At 30.6% G+C, this 6030-nt stretch overlaps 1 pseudogene; it reads left to right on the top strand.

Annotated features, from left to right (window-relative positions):
* The first annotated feature begins 608 nt into the window (after positions 1-608).
* Positions 609-1135, top strand: LOC114094917 (protein kish-A pseudogene; annotated as a pseudogene).
* The last annotated feature ends 4895 nt before the right edge of the window (positions 1136-6030 follow it).

The following is a 6030-nucleotide window of genomic DNA, read 5'->3' as shown; positions in this document are numbered from 1 at the left end:
TCATACTCATATAGTACAAAATAAATAGGTTCCTCACCTTTAGATGCCATTGTAAAATTTAGTCCAAAACCTACCAGAAATTGTACAAAGTCAGAAAAAAAGTGCTTCTTCAAAGACAAACCAATAACATTAACTTTTATTTATTTATATTTCCTTGAATTATATTTAAATTTCTCTTTCGTACTCTATATATAGTTATCATCAATATGCAGAATAAAACAATTGAGTCTTTGTGAAGTTGTTACATTTAGAAGTTTTAGAGCTGTTTTTCAACTTAGATTCATCTTTATTTTTTTATTTTATAAAATACTAAAAATACAAAAGAAAGAATCAAATAACAAATTCTCATAACCCATCTTAAAGTATTATCAATTTATAGTCCCTATTCCATTCTGACCTTCTCTAGTATTATTTCCAAGATAATCTTTCACAACATGTTTCTTCACCATAGCTATTTTGGCATGTACTCAAAAAACATTGCCATAAAAACATTTTCCAACTTGAAAATTTTGACAACTTAAAAAACCCTGAATATCAATTAGTGTTAATGTTTTCCCAAATCATTTCATGAATGGACTTAGTTTAAGATTTTCAGTCTTCCGCCTTGGGCCCGGAAGGGTGATGTGGCTGGGGCATCGCTGGCCTCACTATGTCTGCCATTTTCAATTTTCAGAGTCTATTGACTGTAATCTTGCTGCTTATATGTACCTGTGCTTATATCCAGTCCTTGGCACCCAGCCTCCTGGACAGAAATAAAACTGGACTATTGGGAATATTTTGGAAGTGTGCCAGAATTGGTGAACGAAAGAGTCCTTATGTTGCAGTATGCTGTGTAGTGATGGCCTTCAGCATCCTTTTCATACAGTAGCTTGGAAAAATGCCAGAATTTAATTGCCATCAGACTTCAGTGTGAACAAGGACTTATCTGCAAAAAATAATGGAAAGAATAGTTAACCCTTTTATCTCTGAACATTGAATGAGAGAAATTTCCAGATGGTGTTCTCTATTTTTATGTTATTGGACCAATGTTCTGTATAAATAACTAAGATACAACCATTTGATACACAGAGTTTAATAGTCTGTAACAATCAACCTCAGTACTGTTGCTACAATATTACATTTTGTGCAAATGTCATTCTGTTGTGTCTGATATCAGTTTTTAGTAGGGTATTTTTAAGGCACATAGTAGAAAACAAAATTGGTGAATTACTCAAGTTCCTTTCACTGTGATTTAGAAATGATAAGTCTTTACAGAATGAGACCTTTTTGGATTAGCTTTTTAATTGAGAAATGGTTCAATTTTGTGTTGGTAAGGATTGTATTCATATTCAATAATGCTTACTTTTCCTCTGGCCATACGAGTTTGACCATTAACCAGAGTGCCTCTACTCTTAACAAATTTTGTAGTTTATTACAGGTGTTTAAAATATTTAAAAACAAGCCCATGCAGTTCTTAAGGAGTCAGATAAATGGGATGTGACTTAAAAGCAGTACTAGGAAAATGTTTATATTTAATATAAGAGGATTTAGACTAGGCTGATTGACTATGGATATGTCTTAAGCATGAGTTGGACCAGCTAGCTGTTGTTCTCTGAAAAAGATAACATTCTTAGAATGAAAAGAACAAAACAGAATGATTTGTAGGATGAAAATTCAGTGGTTTTTATTCTTTTTAATGTTGACTTTTCAAAATGTTCATTTATTTTAGTTGCCCCCCCAAATGAACTGAATTTTTGTTTAATTATTTAAAAAAAAAAGATTTTCAATCAAATTTTAAACATTGACATATTTTAATTATTGATACAGCAGTAATCTATGTGCCTGTCCTTTCTTTGTTTTACACTTTTCATTCATTTATAGTTGTAGTGACTATGCTGCTTGACTTATTCTTGGTCTATAGTTTCCCTTACTATGGATATTGATGATATAATTTTACATACTCTATTGATTCTTACATTTCTGTGGATTAGTCAGTATAGCAGGGAGACTTCTGAAGATTCTGTTCTAAGTTTCTTAGCAAAACTTATTCATGTTGTTTTTCTATAAAAAGGTATACAATGTTTTATTGGCTATTTTTGCAAACATCGGTAATGATTGGTTAAAACCATCATTTCACTGTGGTTGTTAAGTAGTATTCATAATTCCATTTACCATCCCAATTTATATTTATAATAGTTCTATATAAAAAACTGATTTACTAATATTTAGTATGATGAAATAAAATCTATAAAAATACATTAAAAATAAATCTTTGATTCTTATCTTTTTTCTTTCAAGATTTTCAAATTATTGATTAGACAGTTGATTTTTTTAATCGGTGTTAATTCTTGAATTTAAATATATAAATAGCTTAACTAAAATTACTATCCATACTGATTCTCAAATTGTTGTATCTTTGTTCATCAGGACCTTGTTGATATTGATACACTAGACCTAATTTTTAAATTATATTTTTGACCACTTATTGCCAAAATTTGGGAGTCTTAAAATTTTTTTAATTACACATCAACATGTCCTAATTTTACTTTTTTACTCCAACCACATGCCACCTATATAAGACTTTATATGCATCCAATTTGCAATTATTCTGTGTTTAAAATATGCTTAAAATGTATCATCTATCCTTTCATAATAATTCTGATGTTCTGGGTCCAAGCTTCTAAGAGTGTAGCCTCCCTCATTTATATACTCATTAATCTATTTTGTTTTTGTGTATTTGTGCTGCCATAACAAAATACCTGATATTGGGTAATTTATACAATAGAAATAATTTCTTACAGTTCTGGAGGCTGCATAGTCCAAGATTATAGTGCCAGTATTTGATTTGATGAGAGTCTTTTTGTTTCCTCTTCATGTAGCAGAAGGTCAAGTTAACCAAACACTGCATGAAGCCTCTTTTACAATGGCCTTAATCCCATTAATGAGAGAGGAGCTCCATGTTTTAATTATGTCTGAAATGCTCTCTCTCATAATATATCACATTGGTGACATGTGAATTATGAAGAGGATTAAATTTCAGCATGAATTATAATTTTTCAAATTATAGCAGGATCTTTCAGAGACACATTTTGTGGTATTTTGGCGTCGACACTGGAGCCAGTTTGACTAGGTACATCTGTAAATTATAAATTGAAGAGCCTGAACAAATAATTTAAATCCTAAGTTTGACTTTCTCATTTATAGAATGAAAAAGATAATAATTCCTGTCCAAAAGAATTCTGTTCAATATTATATAAATTAATGTATGCAAAATACTCTGGAGTGTACTTATCACATATACTATATTTGCAGATTTTCTTTTGTTTTCTATTGCATAAAATTTCTTGCTCTTATCCTGAAACAAATTCTCTGATAAAAGGAAAATTATATAATCCTGAAATAATGATACTCAGCCTATAGTTCTATACTTGTTTGCTATTTTTTTAAAAAAAATATCTTATGCAAGAATATAAAATGCAGTGATGCTGAACTCAGCAAAATTAGTCCACAATTGAATATTCTTAATCTAGGAGGTAGCTACAGTAGTTTTTTTATACACCTGAAAAGTGCAGTACTACATTTGCTTAATTTGTTAAACTAAAGAATTTAGACAACAAAAATAACTCAAAGGAGCACATGCAATATGTATTGTGAGAATTCTTATGGATGAATCCATAGGTACAAATTGTTCAGCTGAATAGAAATTGAACATTTCTATGTATATTTAATGATTTAAAATTCTAATTCATGTGAGAAAAGCTTTCATATTATATCTATTCACAATTTTTTAAAAGCCACATTATATTCTTTCTTCTCTATTCATTATTAATGTATTATTTAATATTCTTGTGTAAAATTTTTCCAGACATCAGTATTACACCTGAATACTACATTAATGAATGATCTTTAATTAACCTTGAATTTTAAATGTGCATTCTTCCTTTTAATAAACTGTATCATTTTATTTGTTTTGAGTAATGCAACTTAGGTCAAATCATTACTTCCATGCAACCAAAGATCCTGTTAGGTAGTTTTACCTGAAAATATAATAAGTTACATTATAAAAGTAATATAAACCCATTTCATTGCTATCTTAATAGTTGGAAATAATACTATGTCTCTTCAAAAAATACATTTAAATATTTTTCCATATGAGTAATTATTTTCCTTGCCTCTACAATTTAAACTGCTCATGTAATTGAGAGCCTTTTTCCTTTTGATTAACTAGATAATGCATATCACTGGAAAACTGCATGATTTTATGCATAGCAATGAACAAGTCAAAGATTTTCATAATTTATTATAACTAAATCTTCATACTATTCCACTATTTTCTCCCTCATCAAATTGTCTTAACTACCTCACCATAGAGAATGTACAACTTTAGATGCTATTTATCCATAGTCCTATTTATTAATCTATTTTTGTCTTTGTGTATTTGTGCTGCCAGAACAAAATACCTGATATTGGGTAATTTATACAACAGAAATTATTTCTGGAGGCTTCATAGTCCAAGATTATAGTGCCGGTATTTGATTTGATGAGAGTCTTTCTTGTTTCCTCTTCATGTAGCAGAAGGGCAAGTTAACCAAACACTGCATGAAGCCTCTTTTAAGTCCTAGAATTAAGTCCTAGAAGCTTTAATATGAAAAATAAATGTAGAGCCACATATTAGGTTGCTTAAAAATTAAATATCAGTAAGTATTATCCACAGGACATATAGTTCCTACCAATTTACCATACTAATCACTAAAAAATACTCATTAAAAAATGATCGTCATCACTTGAGTAAAAACTGCTTATCAGAAAAAGCCCCATCATTCAAATGTTGAGTTCCTCTTGTTTTTATAGTAGTAGTATGAGCCATCCTTCCCAAATGTAACGGGATTTGAATGTTTTACACTTTTCTAACAGAATACAAAGTTTGAATATTTTAAATGAGAAGGATCTCATATACTGACCTCTCATTTAGAACAGTTAAAGAAGTGAAGCAGCTTACGTACTGTATATGTAGTAGCAGAATGATTATTTGAAAGTACAGCTCAGTACTAAATTACAGGAAAGTTGGTAAAATTTTTAGTTAAAGTGTGCCTTTGAAAATCACTATTTCTATAGCAAGAAGATTGGAGAAAGGATATGAACTGATACCATTATCTTGATATCTGTCAGGGAGTTGGTTATTGACATGAAAAAAAAGACTACTCTGTCTTTCCAAATAATAGAAAGCTCTTTACATTTTAAAATGAAAGCCATTTAGTAGAAAGCCTTTGAAAAGCATGTTTCTATTAGTTTTAAATACAAATCAGAAAGTAATCATTCCAAATGGTGAGAGCAGCAGGAAGACATTTGTGAAACTGTAGTTTCTATTATAGGGATCTTGCCACTGGGCTACCATTAAAATTGAGTTTGCTTTGATTATAAATGACAGTTTTCCAGTATAAGCTTTGCAATTATTTTAATTGCACTAGATTTAAAAAAAATCACAAAATATTGCCCCTCACCCAATTCTTATTTGTTTTAGATTCTATTACTCTGATTTTTTTAAACTCAAGGCACATTAAAATGTGGAAACATTTTAACAATATACATAATTTTAATGCTATTTTTCCATCTTTTAAACAAAGTTTTATATTCCATTTAAACTTAAAAGTTTAAATGTGTACGACCCAAGGAAACTTGGAAACATTTATTGGAAAAATATTCACTAACAAATTTCAAAGGGCCCCTCTCCACTCATGCTCCTTTGCCTGTGGTGATGATATTATTCACCAGAAATGGAGTTCCACTGTGTGAGCTTCTGCTGTAGCCAAGGGCTTGAGGAGGAAGCCTAGGTTACAGCAGACTACAGATCCTGTGAGGCTGATTTGTAGTGGAGTGACTGTTCCCAGCACTATGACCGGGAAGCTTCCAGGCATTACTCCCGTGAGAATTATACTTGGCTGCCTTTTTTACTGAGGAGGCAATGCCAGTGGCCCTGTTCCATGTGAAGGATGGTATTTTTGTATTTATATTAAAAGAAGTGCCAGTGGATTATTACCCCTCCACTTATTG

The sequence above is a fragment of the Marmota flaviventris genome, chromosome 4 (genome assembly GCF_047511675.1).
Source record: "Marmota flaviventris isolate mMarFla1 chromosome 4, mMarFla1.hap1, whole genome shotgun sequence".
In the NCBI taxonomy this organism is placed as follows: Eukaryota; Metazoa; Chordata; class Mammalia; order Rodentia; family Sciuridae; genus Marmota; species Marmota flaviventris.
The sequence above is the reverse complement of the archived record's forward strand: the minus strand, read 5'-3'. Positions and strand labels throughout refer to the sequence as shown.